Source organism: Dendropsophus ebraccatus, chromosome 10 (assembly GCF_027789765.1).
Source record: "Dendropsophus ebraccatus isolate aDenEbr1 chromosome 10, aDenEbr1.pat, whole genome shotgun sequence".
Classification (NCBI taxonomy): Eukaryota; Metazoa; Chordata; class Amphibia; order Anura; family Hylidae; genus Dendropsophus; species Dendropsophus ebraccatus.
In genome coordinates this window covers 42,111,534-42,126,264 of record NC_091463.1, presented here as the reverse complement: position 1 = coordinate 42,126,264, position 14,731 = coordinate 42,111,534, and the positions used below count along the sequence as shown (strand labels likewise).

Genomic DNA, 14,731 nt, shown 5'->3' with positions numbered 1-14,731 from the left:
TTTTCTATGTTTTACCAGAGCAGACATAATTTTCGAACCTTTATCTCCATGTGCATAATGTTTAAATCTGCACCTCTGGAGAGCTTTGGCCGCTTGTACATTTAGTAAATCTTTAAGTTCTAATCGCATTTTAAAGAGTTCATCTTTGACTTGCGCGTCTGCTTTTGCCTTACGTTTATTTTCAAGTTTAGCAATTTTGTTAAGGAGATCGGTCATTTTTGCTACTCTAAGTTTTTTAACCCTAGAACCTAGGGCTATTAGTTCTCCTCTAATAAAAGATTTGTGCGCTTCCCATACTATAGGAGTCGAGGTTTCGGGTATAGCGTTAATTTTAAAATATTCTGAGAGTTTTTCTTTTAATGAAGCGATGTGTTTGGGATCACCTAGGAGTGTCTCATTTAATGACCAGGTCCACTCTCTCTTAGGGGTATTTCGGATTTCTATCTGTATAGAGATAGGGGCATGGTCTGAGATTGCTATTATACCAATTTCAGCTGATCTAAGGTCTTGCAATGACCTATCAGATATAAAAATGTGATCTATACGATGATAAGTTCCATGAACATGTGAATAAAATGAGTAATCTTTAATATCAGGATGTAGGGTCCTCCAACTATCCACTAGGTGAAGATCCAGAAGCGACTTTTGGATATTGCGTCTCGCTCTAATATTTAGAGTCAGAGATTGAGACGTCGTGTCCATTTCTTGGTTCAGTGCGCAATTGAAATCTCCACCCAGTATGATAGATCCTTCAGCAAATATGGTTAGGTCAGAAATAGCTTTTTTAAACCACGCTGCCTGGTTCGTATTAGGTGCGTAGACATTGGCCAAAGTCACTTTGTTATTGTATATGGAGCCTTTAATGAAAACATATCTAGCAGCTGGGTCTATCTGTTGGGCGCTGAATTGAAATGGAGTGTTTTTATGAATTGCTATACTCACTCCTCTAGAGGCAGATGAGTGTGAGCTGTGGAACCATTGGGAGTATGGGTAGTTATCTAATTTGGGGATATGATTCAGTCTAAAATGAGTTTCTTGAAGAAACAAGATATCAGGAGTGTGTCTTCTAAGGTATGAAAAGATATGACTTCTCTTTTGAGGTGTATTCAGGCCTCTGGCATTCCATGATATAATATTAAGTGATGCCATAATCGAGTATTGTGATGAATTGAAATAAACGCTTAAGTAGTACTAGTCTACTGTCTGTAACAAAAAACATTAAACCAAACCAATTAACTCGGTGATAACGTTCAACATCCATTTTCATATAAGTAAGCATTATGAACAGTTATGCTAACATACAAGAAGTTAGTAGAGAGTATCGTGTATAGAATAACAATAAGTAAAATCATTGTAGTGTCTGCGAGCTCAAGTTATTGCTCTTAGAAAAATAGGAAAAAGTAGTGACCTGGGGTGTTAGTCATTTTCCCCATCTGTTGTAGTAGATAGGGATATTTATCATAATAACAATGTCTAGAGTTAAATCTAAAACTTACAAACAATTTTTGTGTGAGAGGAAGAAATTGCAAAATATATCAGTCAACATCATAAGCCGTAATACTTGCTATCTAGGTCTGTCAAGTAGGTGGAAGACGACCGCTCTTAGGAGATTTCGTTTTTTTGCGTACTGACCAGTTTTCCTTAGATGGCAAAGTTGGGAACGGTGTATGTAGATGAACCGGGAGCCATGATGGTATGTCCATTTCAGGTATATCAAGACGTTCCCACATACCATTTAGATCCTGTGGTTTTCTTACTGCATATTGTCTCCCATTTGAAGAGATGAGTAGGCCAAATGGGAATAACCATCTAAAAGGGATCCTTCTTTCTCTTAGTTTTTCTGTTAGAGGTTTAAGAATTCTTCTTTTCGTTAATGTACTGGCTGCTAAGTCTTGATAGAAGTGGATTTGGGTTCCTTCGTGTGTAATGTCATCCGTTTCTCTAGCAGCTTTCAAAAGAGCAGCTGTATCAATGTAGCTAAGGAGACCACATATAACATCCCTTGGAGGATCATCTGCTGACGGTTTAGGTCTCAGGGCTCTGTGTATTCTCTCTACAACAATTGTAGAGGCTCTCTCTTCTCCTAGGAGGTTGGTAAATATGGATTTAGCCGTAACTGGTAAGGATTCATGAGCAATATTTTCCGGGAGACCTCTAATACGGACATTTTTACGGCGACTTCTGTTCTCCTGATCTTCTAACATAAGGAAGGCGTCGTTCAGGTGATCTTGTTGAGTCATCATGTTGTTTTTAGTGGCTTCACTGTGTGAGATTAGTGTCTCTTGATTAGTCTCTAGTTGCTCAACTCTGCCTCCAATATGTTTTAAGTCTGTTTTGATATCTTGCAGATCTTGTTTAAGGGGTGCAAGAGCTTGGTCTAAACATTTGCGTAGTAGGGCCCCAGAAAATTGTAGTACATTTTGGTCCGATTGCTCAGTTGTAGGATCATAATCTTCCCCTTCAGACATAGGAGCACTAGATGTTTCGGCCATTATGTGTAGTTGTGAAGAGGAGTGGCGTCTAGGAGAGGAATACTTGGTAAGAGATTTTTGTCGCTGAGTACGTTTAGGAGTGATTAGAGGGTCTCTTCCTTTGTCTTTATTTTTCATAATTCTAGACATTGAGAATGCAAGTTCCAGGTATGCTGTTAAGCTCGCTAGACTGTAAAAGAGTGGTGTTTTAGATCATTTTGTGTTTGTTCAGTTGGATTTTGAGTAATCCTAATGCAGCAGTAGCAAGATTGCAGTTCCAAAAAACTACCACTAGATGGCAGCAGCTTTATATTTTCTTGTATTGTGAATGGCAAAGCTGCAGTACTTATAGAAACCACTGGGTGTCAGTAGAGCTACAGAATCTGGTATTATATGTGAGAAAACTGTAGCATTGAATTGATATGTTAATAGTAGTTGCTGTTGCTGTCACATGCAATTTTTCTAGGTAATAGTTCCAAATGAGCAGTGAGGGGGACGGAATAATATCTTTAATATAGCAGCAGTGGACGATTCTGTCTGTCCCAGTTAACACCTGTCCTGGTATCTTTGTATGAAGTGCACTGCCCAATAGCAGCCCAGTCCAGCTACAGTTAGCTCTTTAGTAAGAGGCCTCTTTGTGGCCCTCAAAAGCCGTACCTTGCTAGGTCTGGTGGGTGATCTATTCAGCCAGCGTGTGTGGGATTGTGTGCCGGGCCGTTAGCTCCGCGTTTTCATGCGGCTCCGCTCCGTCGGGTGCCGTGGGCACTTCCGGTCGGCTCCGGCTCACTACTTTAGGCCCCGCTCTCGGCTGCTGTGTAGGCCTCAGATCGGACCTGCGCCGAACTTCTTGATTTTGGGCTCAATTTGTGCCCTGCACCTTGTGCTGCACTGGCGCCGCAACTAGGAGGCTGGATGGTCTTTTAGGGACCCGCAATCCGGCTCAGTAAGTTGTTGCTAGCAGGAGCTCAGCAATGTGTGTCCTGCTCTGAGCACTGCCAGGCTCCGCCCCCCGTCCCCTTCACATTTAACCAAGTATGATCCTTAGATTTTTTTTCTCACATAGAGAGAGACAAAAATAATCCCAATGTTGGGGCCCTTCTTGACACTATTCTCACCCCTCCCTTTGTTATATTAAAGAGTGTTTCATCTTGCCATAATAGAGGTAGATGTTTTCTAATCATTTGTTGTATCTTTTTAAACTGTTTACTGTAGGTGGTAACAAACACAATTTTATTCTCTTTCCTTCCATGTTTTCTGTAATGTTTTTTTAGTTTTTTTCTGTGTTCCTATGCTCCTCTAATAATTCATCTCTAGTGATATTTGATACTTTGATATTTGATATGTACCGCTTGGTCTAAAGTTTCCTGTGTGAACAACCTTTCCCTAAATCTATCTTGCAATTTTTCAAGTTCTAATTTAAAGTGTCACTGTCGTGAATTTTATTTTTGCAGAAATCAATAGTCCAGGCGATTTTAAGAAACTTTGTAATTGGGTTTATTATCCGAAAAATGCATTTTTATCATGAAAAAGCAGTTTGAAGCTCTCCCCCCTGTCTTCATTGTTCTCCTATGGAGAGAGCTAAAGAAAAGACCAAAACAGGACAACAAAGAGTTAATCTACAAATCCCTCACTCGTTATCTGTTCTGACCATCACCAGTGACCTGTCTGGGCTCAGATTACAGCTGTCACCCAGCTCAGTGCCTGTAATCCTCTGTTATCTGCTTTCTGCTGCCGGCTAACTCCCTCCTTCCTCCTCCCCCCTCCCCTCTCCCTAGAGCAGACAGGGGACGTCTCCTGCAACAAGTCACAATTTTCAGATTTTTCAGAGTGGATGAAAAAGAGGAAGGAGGGGGGGACCTGGGAAAAGGCTTTTTACATGCAGATAATGGCAGATTTGGCTAATAAACCCAATTACAAAGTTTCTTAAAATCGCCTGGACTATTGATTTCTGCAAAAAAAAAAAATACGACAGTGACTCTTTAAAGGTGTCTTGTTTACTAAAGTTTAGTTTAAGTCTTAAACATTCTCCAAATGGTATATTTTGGACATCGTGTGGTGGATAACATGACGTGGCCATTAAAATAGTATTACCTGCACAATCTTTTCTTTATGGCATCACTTCTATGCAACTATTGTCATTGTTGGCCACCACAAGTATGTCCTGGAAAAAAACCTCATTGCCTTAGAAAACTGTGGTAAATTTGAGACCATATTAATTACCATTAAGATAGTCGGAAAAGGAAGCGAAAGAACTCCCGCTATCCTACCACACTATCACCAAATCGTCGATATAACGACCAATCCATTGTATATGGCTCAGAAAACATATTTCTCTTCCAAACATGACATTAATATATTAGCAAGGGATGTTGAAAATTTCGCTCCCATGCTCACTTCTTAAATTTGTAAGAATAAATCATCATTGAAAACAAAATAATTATGGCTCAACAGAAAATATGTGGCCATAATTTAAAACTCAATTTCTGGGGCTGAATATGAACCAAATTTATGCAAATAATACTCTAGGGAAGAGATAGCAATATTTTTAGGTATAGAAGGATATAACGCTATCACATCCATGGTAGCTTATTTCAAACTATCAGACCATCCTTCTCTGTTTACAATGTTTAATACATGTTTTTATCTCTCAGACTATCGGTCTGAGTGGGGGTGGAAATTTCCCGTTATGTACTATAATCTGCCATTTTTTGAATGAAAGCCCCCATTACCACACTATCCTCGAACAAATGTTTAAGTTTGGACAGAAACCGTTTTGTTGGATCCGAAGACAGTTTTCGGTAAGTGTTCACATCAGATAGCATTTCATAGTTTAGTTTTTCATATTGCCCTGAATAAAGCAGAACAACCGCACTACTGCATTGCAAATTAAAAGGTCTTGATTGTTTGTTTTTTTTTGTATTCAAAAAGATATTATAAGTTTTATTGGAGATACAAAATATAAAGACATTAGGAAAAACAGAAGTATTCACCAACACAGTGTGAACAAAGATATACAAATAACAGCTTCGACACAGCGAGCGATCTTCAGGGACAGCAGACTAAGCAACAAGTAAACCATCGACGCTCTCATCCAAAAAAAGCAGACATGATGCCGCAACTGTGCAGCACCAGCACATAACCAACCGAATGGAGAAGAAGAGTACGAAGAGGAAAAGGAAAGAAGGAGGAGGGGAAGGGGAATAAAGGGGGAGAGAACAGGAGAGTCAGAGATAGGGATGCCAGTGCGATCCTCCATTGATTAGCTAAAACCTAAACCGGAGACGACCAGCCAGCAGGGACTCCAAGATATAAAATCAGTTAGTAAGAGTACGTTATTCGGGTGTCTGCAGGAACTCCGACCACGGGAACCACAGTTTAGCAACCGCTACAGCCCTCCCATTGAACTTTGCACTACTGTTGCACGATGCACCGAAATATCAATACTACTATCGATATTTCGGGCAAAAAGAAAAACGGTTCGTTACCAGGATTTCCTGGTATCGATACTTTATATTAAGCTGCCTAATAGTGCAGCTTAACCCCTTCGTGCTGCAGCTAGTTTGGGCCTTAATGACCAAGCTAATTTTTCAAAATCTGACCTGTCTCACTTTATGCTCTTATAGCTCAGTGATGCTTTAACGTATGCTAGCGATTCTGAGAATGTTTTTTCGTCACATATGGCACTTTATGTTAGTGGCAAAATTTGGTCACTACTTTGTGTGTTTTTTGTGAAAAACATCAAAATATCATGAAAAATTAAAAAAATTAGCATTTTATGAACTTTGAAATTCTCTGCTTCTAAAAAAAGAACGTCGTAGCACATACATTAGTTACTAAGTCACATTACCAATATGTCTTCTTTATTCTGGCATAATTTGGTAAACATATTTTACTTTTTTAGGGTGTTATGGGGCTTAGAAATTTATCAGTAAATTATCACATTTTCGTGAAAGTTTCCAAAACTGATTTTTGTAGGGACCAGTTCTTTTTTTAAATGGATTTAGAAGTCTGGTATCCTGAAAACCCCCATAAGTGACCCCATTTTGGAAATTACACACCTTAAAGAATTAATCTTGGGGTATAATGAGCATTTTAACCCTACAGGGGCTGGAGGAAAATATTCACAATTAGGCAGTAAAAAAATGGAAAATTAAAATTTTCCAATAATATATACGTTTACATTAAAGTTTCTCATTTTCAAAAGGAACATGAGAGAAAAAGCACCCCAAATTTTGTAACGCAGGTTCTCTTGAGTACAACGGTACCCCATATGTGGGCGTAAACCCCTGTATGGGCACACAGCAGGGCTCAGAAGGAAGGGAGCGCCAATTAGCTTTTCCAATGCAGATTTTGCTGAAGAAGTTTCTGAGCGCCAGGTGCGTTTGCAGTGCCCCTGTAGTGTCAGCACAGAGAAACCCCCCCATAAGTCACCCCATTTTTGAAAGTGCACCCCTTAAAGAATTCATCTTGGTGTGTGGTGACCATTTTGACCCCACAGGTATTACAGGAAAGTATTCAAAAGAAGACAGTAAAAATGAAAAACTCGAATTCTTCCAATAATATGTTTGTTTAGTTTGAAATTTCTCAATTTCACGAGGAACAAGAGAAAAAAAGTACCCCAAAATTTGTAACGCAGGTTCTCCTGAGTACAGTGGTACCCCATATGTGGGAGTAAACCACTGTATGGGCACAAGGAGGGCTCAGAAGGGAAGGAGCGCCAATTAGCTTTTTCAATGCAGATTTTGTAGTGCCAGCGGAGTAAAATCTCCCAATAAGTCACTCCATTTTGGAAAGTACACCCCTCAGAGAATTCATTTTGGGGTGCAGTGAGCATTTTGACCCCACAGGTATTAGAGGAAAGTATTCAAAATTAGACAGTAAACATGAAAAACTCGAATTTTTCCAATAATATGTTGGTTTAGTTTGAAATTTCTCAATTTCACGAGGAACAAGAGAGAAATGTCACCCCAATATATGTAACGCAGGTTCTCCTGAGTAGAACGGTACCCCATATGTGGGCATAAACCACTGTATGGGCACACAGCCAGGCTCACAAGGGAAGGAGCGCCAATTAGCATTTTCAGTGCAGATTTTTCTGAAGAAGTTTCTGAGCGCCAGGTGCGTTTGCAGCGCCCCTGTAGTGTCAGCAGAATAGATTCCCCCCAAAAGTCACCCCATTTTGGAAAGTGCACGCCTCAAAGAATTCATCTTGGGGTGTTGTGACCATTTTGACCCAACAGGTATTAGAGGAAAGTATTCAAAATTGGCCAGTAAAAATGAAAAACTCGAATTTTTCCAATAATATGTTGGTTTAGTTTGAAATTTCTCAATTTGACGAGGAACAGGAGAGAAAACGTACCCCAAAATCTGTAACGCAGGTTCTCCTGAGTACAACTATACCCCATATGTGGGCATAAACCACTGTATGGGCACACAGCAGGGCTCAGAAGGGAAGGAGTGCCAATTTACTGGAGCAAAACCGCAGCTAGTAATAGTTATTAGAATAGCGCAGTTACTAAAATAAAAAAATAAAAAGAGATTACAGGTAATGTGGGGTGGTTACGGACAGTCTGGGGTGGTTATGGGCAACCTAAGGTGGTTACAGGTAATCTGGGGTGGTTACGGACAACATGGGGTGGTCACGGGCAACCTGCTGTGGTTACGGCAACCTGGGGTGGTTACAGGCAACGTGGGGTGGTTACAGGCAACGTGGGGTGGTTACAGGCAACCTGCAGTGCTTACAGACAATCTGGGTTGGTTACGGGCAACGTGGGGTGGTTACGGGCAATGTGGGGTGGTTACGGATAAACTGAAATGCTTATAGGTAATCTCGGGTGGGTACCTGTAATCTGGCATGGTTACCGCAATCTGGAGGGGGTCATTGGCAATTTGGGGTGGTCAGAGGCAACATGCAGTGGTCGGAGGCAACCTGCGGTGGTTGGAGGAAACCTGCGGTGGTCAGAGGCAACCTGCGGTGGTCAGAGGCGACGTGGCGTGGTCAGAGGCGACGTGGCGTGGTCAGAGGCGACGTGCGCTGGTTACAGGCAACGTGGGGTGGTTACGGGCAACCTGCTGTGCTTACAGACAATCTGGGGTGGTTACGGGCAACCTGCAGTGTTTACAGACAATCTGGGGTGGATACGGGCAACGTGGGGTGGTTACGGGCAACCTGCAGTGCTTACAGACAATCTGGGGTGGTTATGGGAAACGTGGGGTGGTTACGGGCAACCTGCAGTGCTTACAGATAATCTGGGGTGGTTACGGGCAATGTGGGGTGGTTACGGCTAAACTGAAGTTCTTATAGGCAATCTGGGGTGGATACCTGTAATCTGGCATGGGCACCGCAATCTGGAGGGGGTCATTGGCAATTTGGGGTGGTCAGAGGCAACGTGGCGTGGTCAGAGGCGCCATGGCGTGGCCAGAGGCTTCGTGGCGTGGTCAGAGGCATCGTGGCGTGGTCAGAGGCAAGGTGCGGTGGTCAGAGGCAAGGTGCGGTGGTCAGAGGCAAGGTGCGGTGGTCAGAGGCAAGGTGCGGTGGTCAGAGGCATCGTGGCACGGTCAGAGGCAACGAGCGGTGGTTACGTGCAATCTGGGGGGTTACATGTAATCTGGCGTGATTACGGGAAACCTGGGGGGGTTATGTGCAACCTGGAAGGGTTACAGACAATCTGGGATTGTTACTGATAAACTGAAGTGCTTATAGGTAATCTGGGGTGGGTACATGTAATTTGGGGTGGTTACGGGCAATCTGGAGGGGGTCACTGGCAACGTGCGGTGGTTACGGGCAACGTGCGGTCGTTACGGGCAACGTGCGGTCGTTACGGGCAACGTGCGGTCGTTACGGGCAACGTGCGGTCGTTACGGGCAACGTGCGGTCGTTACGGGCAACGTGCGGTCGTTACGGGCAACGTGCGGTCGTTACGGGCAACGTGCGGTGGTTATGAGAAACGTGCGGTGGTTACGGGTAATCTGGGGGGGGGTTAGGGGTAATTTGGGAGTAAACTGCAAACTGCAAACTTGGGGGGTGGGGGGACATCACTTTTTATCCCCTGTCACCAATCATTCATGGTGACAGGGGATAAAAAGTGCCGGGATGCACGTGGCACAAGGGATCAGCGGTATATAGTATATACCGCTAATCGCTTGTACCGGGACCCCACAGGGGGGTCCCCGATGACTGCCCCATGCTCTCCGCTACCTCCGGTGGCGGAGAGCATGGGGCATTCATTCATTTAAACTTTTCCATCCCTGCGAACAAACATCGTTTGTTCGCAGGGATGGCGGCGGCCATCTTGGAAATGATGGCCGCCGGGGGAGGGGGGTTAGTTATCGGGGCACTAGGGGGGTCTGATCTGGGGTCTGATATACACTTATTTCATCTGAAAGGCGGCGGCGGCACCGGTAATCCCCTTTACCGACGGCCGCCGCTATAACGTTAATAGCGGCGATCGTCGGTAAGGGGGGGGGGCGCCCCGGCCCCGCAGCCTTATTCTCTGCCATCGACGTAAAAAGCTGATGGCAGCAGAATAAGGACCCTTAGTGACCGCCGTAAAAAGCCGTATCGGCGGTCACTAAGGGGTTAATATAAAGTATAAAGCAGAGAACACGGCCGGCGGCTATCTGAGCGCCGGCCATGTTCTCTGTGTGCCGCCCCCTGCGGTCACCTCCTCTTCTCTGCCTCCCTCCGCTCCCGGCGGAGCCAAATTCAAATAGCCGGCACACAGCGATCGCTTGTGCTGGTTATTTTTTCAGTGTAGACGCATTAACCCCTTCCCCAGCCACTCCATATGCAGCAGGGGTCTGCTGCATATGGATTGGCCCTGCTGAGGAGGAGGAGATGCGGCCACTTCATGTCCAGCACGGCTGTGAGGTGTGGGAGGCCAGCCGGGGTTGTCAGAATCAGTGCGGATATTAGTAATGTGGGAGTGACTGGGGGATCGGCTCTGGCTCTGCAGATTACCCTCTCACACTGTGTCGGCTGTGCAGCCTTCTTTTTTTTATTAAAAACGGCATTCCAGTGTAGATAGCATCTAGGGTGGAATCACATGTCATCACGCTGACCGGGAAGCAGGCTGCCTTTAGAGAACACGGCAGCCGCCCGACAGCCCGGACTGGTCGTCATGACATAAATCATGGGTCTTTATGTGAGGCAGCTGCGGCGGCGTTCTCCATAGCACAGGCCATGCTGCCCGGGCAGTGTGGTGACCTCTGCCCAGCCTGTGTGTCTCGTGTCTCCTCCCTCCTCCACAGCCTCCATGTGCAGCGTCCAGGACCCTCTCCCTGTGCTGACTGACTGAAGAGTCTTATCTCCACTCTTTCTATCTCCTATCTGTCTGTTTAATTACATTACTAGTTTCCTCTGGCTTCTTTCCTTGTGTCCATCAGTCAGTGTGAGTGCCCTGCTATTTTCACATCTGCCCTGTATTTCCTATCTATCTATCTATCTCTCTCTCTATCTCTCTCTCCATCTCTCTCTCTATCTCTCTCTATCTCTATCTATCTCTCTATCTCTCTCTCCATCTCTATCTATCTCTCTCTCCATCTCTATCTATCTCTCTATCTCTCTATCTATCTCTCTATCTCTCTATCTATCTCTCTATCTCTCTATCTATCTCTCTATCTCTCTCTATATCTCTCTCTATCTCTCTCTCTCCATCTCTATCTATCTCTCTCTATCTCTCTCTCTCCATCTCTATCTATCTCTCTATCTATCTATCTCTCTATCTGTCGGTCTCCTCTTTCTCTCTGTCTCCTATCTATCTCTCTTTCTCTCTGTCCCCTCCATCTATCTATCTATGGCATTGCAGTGTCTGAATATTCTGTGTGTGGAGTTGGCTGTCTCCCCCATGTACATTGTGCCAACCCTGGTGCTGTGCATAAACTCGCTGCAGTGCCACAATATATACAGACACCTGCATCTCACAGTATATAAAGACACTCGGGCTGGGGTGGATAGGAACATGAGGGATTTAGCACCAAGAAAAATGAAATAAAAAATGGCATTTAAATCGAGAATTGCCCATATTGCCTAGCCATATACCAACTACAACAGCAGCATACCCTGATAGCTGAAATATTAGCATAACTACAACCCTCAGCATGCTGCGATTGCTGAAATGTTATTGTCTGAACTGTAAAATGATTACATTCCTAATCTTGCTTAGTACAAAAAAAGCCAAGTCTGCATATTTTTGGTCAAATCACATCCCAGAACAAAATTCATAAAAAGTGATCAAAAGGTCACATACACACCACCCACACCACCTCAAGCACTGTTAAGGCTTATTAGGGGATCTCAGCAGAGGCCAGAAGTTATGGCCTATGCCGAAACCCCTTATTATCGCCCAGCCCTACTGTCCAGGTCCCAGGAGAGCCAGACAGGAATGTCAGCACAGCCCTGGTGCTTGTGGTGAACATTAAGGGCACCATCTGTATGATATACCAGAATGAAAGTGAGCTGCTATTGTCTGCACAGCCGATGCCAGACTACAACTCCAAGCATGCACTACTGCTGTACAAGTCAGACTGTGACCAGAAGTGCATGATGGGACTTGTAGTTCCTCCTGAGCTGAAAAGCCACAGGTTTTCCATTATACTGTATATGAAATGTATGACTTACAGTTAGAGCTCCCTGTCCGATAATTGTTATGACACAAGTTACTGGCCAATTGCAGCTGTGTTCACATGCTGCAGTATGGTTATTTGTTGCGTGGTTTTTACATATTTAAATGCCTTGTGGGCAATAACTGCATTGCATCCCAAAATATAGGATACGGAATAACTAGCTGATTGGTGGGAGTTATAAAGCACAAAGAGATATGTTGGGAGTTGCAGTTGTACAGCAGCAGCCTCCTGACACAACTCCCAGCATACATCCTTCTGCACAACAACTCCCAGCATACCTCCTTTGCACTACAACTCCCAGCATACCTCCTTTGCACTACAACTCCCAGCATACCTCCTTGTGAACAAAGAACTCAAACTCTGGTATCGTGACATCACTACTCTGCACACAGTTCTTCCAGCCTGGCAATGAATAAGATTTCCCGGAACCAATCAGTCATCGTAGGGCAATCTTTAGTTTTCCATTTCCGAGGAATTACCCTGTGCGCAGCCGTGAGAAGGTAACGTACTATGGATTTTTTGTTCTCCGAAATTGTGCCTGGCAGGATTAGCAGCAATAAGACAGTCGGGTCATTCTGCAGCCGGGTGCCCGTAACTTTCTGTATCACATCGACCACCTTATTCCAAAACGGACGCAGATACACATATGACCACCAGATATGCAGCATGCTACCCACTTCCCGTTCACATCTCCAACAGGCATCAGGAACAGCTGGGTAAAAAGAATGTAACAGAGAGGGGACTCTATATCAGCGGGATAGTATTTTGTAGTTTGTTTCCTGATACCTGGTGGAGACCGAGGACTTGTGACAAAACAAAAAAGCCTTGCTCCGCTCAGAGTCCGTCAATGTACGTGAGCCCTCTCCCTCCCACCCCCTCTAAAAAGCGGGAACCGGGAGGTTGGAAGAGGAAAGAAGGGCATATATCTTAGAGACCGTGTGTTTCGGGGGAGAGCTGGCAACACAGAGCTCCTCAAAAGAAGTCAGCGCTCTGTAGAGATTCAAAGCTACTGGCAGATTCGAAATGTTGTAGCTGCCTATAGTGTTATAGTGTGAGTGGGGTCTGTTCTGGCATGGGGACCAGTTGTTCATATGGCCTCAGCGCCGTTAGTGTCGACACGTGCCGGAAGCAAGGGGGGAAGGCAGGTGTGGTGCAAGGAAATGTTCTGTCTCTAGAAGTACAATTTGTAACTTCATTGACAAGGAACAACAAAAAAGATCAGAAATTTGGAGAGACAAGTGTGGCCAGACACTTTAAGGAATACCGGCGTAGAGTATATTTGCACTGGATGGTACTAAAAGAGGTGAGATCAGGCAGTCAAGAAGAAATTAAAAAGAAACTTCTGCAGCGTGAAGTTTATTGGATGCAGAAATTAGAAACATTAGCACCCAAAGTGCTTATTGAAGTCTGTAATTACAATGTATTTTTGTAAGACACATTGCTCTGTTAGAGATTCACTTTGATATTAACAACCGTAGAAATATTGTGTTTGATTTTATTGTTACAGACATAGTCTCGCGAGATGTTGCTGTATATGTAATGGTAGTGGTGTGCACTGGCGTCATGCTTGAGAAAGGGAGTTGTCCCTTAAAAAAGTGCTTCTCTGCTTGGACTCATCGAGTGTTGTCTGAAATGCTGGATCACAGCTAAATAAGGACGCTTCCTTAACAGAGATTCTGCCTTTCATATATACTGTGTGATATATGTCATTGCTTATTCACACTTTTGCTGGAAAGTTACAATGTATGTTTGCTGAATATTTACTAAAGACCAAGAAATATTGAAAAAGAACATTTTGTCTACGTGTGTCATTCCTTTTTACCTCAGGTCATCTTGGCAACTTACTCATTTTCTCTCTCTTTCCTTCTCTGTCAATAACTCTGGCTGCCTAGTAGCCTGCAACAGCTCTACTGAAGCAACCAGCCTCATGCCTCCCTCTATGCAAGTCGCTATTGTGGTTGCCTATCCAGCTTACAATACACTAAAGACCCCTCACACTCACAAAACTCTCCACAGCGCTACCCCTCCCTGCGTCTCCTCCTTGATTTCTGTATAACAGCCAATTCCAGTTATACAGCCTCCAATGATCTAATCCTCCATTACCTGCAAATTTGCGGTAAAAAAATGGCAAAATTTTTGAAAAATGATGCAATGTTTGACAGCAAATTTGTAGTAAACATGGCACGGTTTTAGTAAGAATTGCACATTTCACTGTAAAATTACATAATTTTTACTACAGTTATGGCAGATTCACTATAACATCGTATTAAAAAAATGCAAAAAAGCTTTTTTTCCCCATTCGGATTTACTAATTGTCATTGTCATGTCTTAGCACAGCAAGCCAGGCAATGGCATTGTGCAAAAATATACACTGCTCTGAAGCAGGTGTTGATTTTTGCCTGGTTTACGCCTGTTTCCAGGTGTAAACCTTCATAAATCCGGTGCGAGAAGAGGCCACGCCTCCTCCCTGCCTTCTCATGCCTCTTACGGCAGGCTTACACCACAGAAAAGGGGCGAATCTGCCCCTTTTTTGTAGCGTACGCCAGGAGCACATAATGAAAAATCCCCCCCAACATTTTAACATTTTTCACAGCTATTACAGTCACAGTTTAACTCCAATTACAGTTCATGGAGTG

At 43.9% G+C, this 14,731-nt stretch overlaps 1 protein-coding gene across 2 annotated transcripts in view; it reads right to left on the bottom strand.

The window, feature by feature from the left end:
* Nucleotides 1–14,731, bottom strand: part of FAAH2 (fatty acid amide hydrolase 2) — a 121,343-nt gene that overhangs the window by 73,359 nt on the left and 33,253 nt on the right. The gene's annotated exons all lie outside the window — the stretch shown is intronic.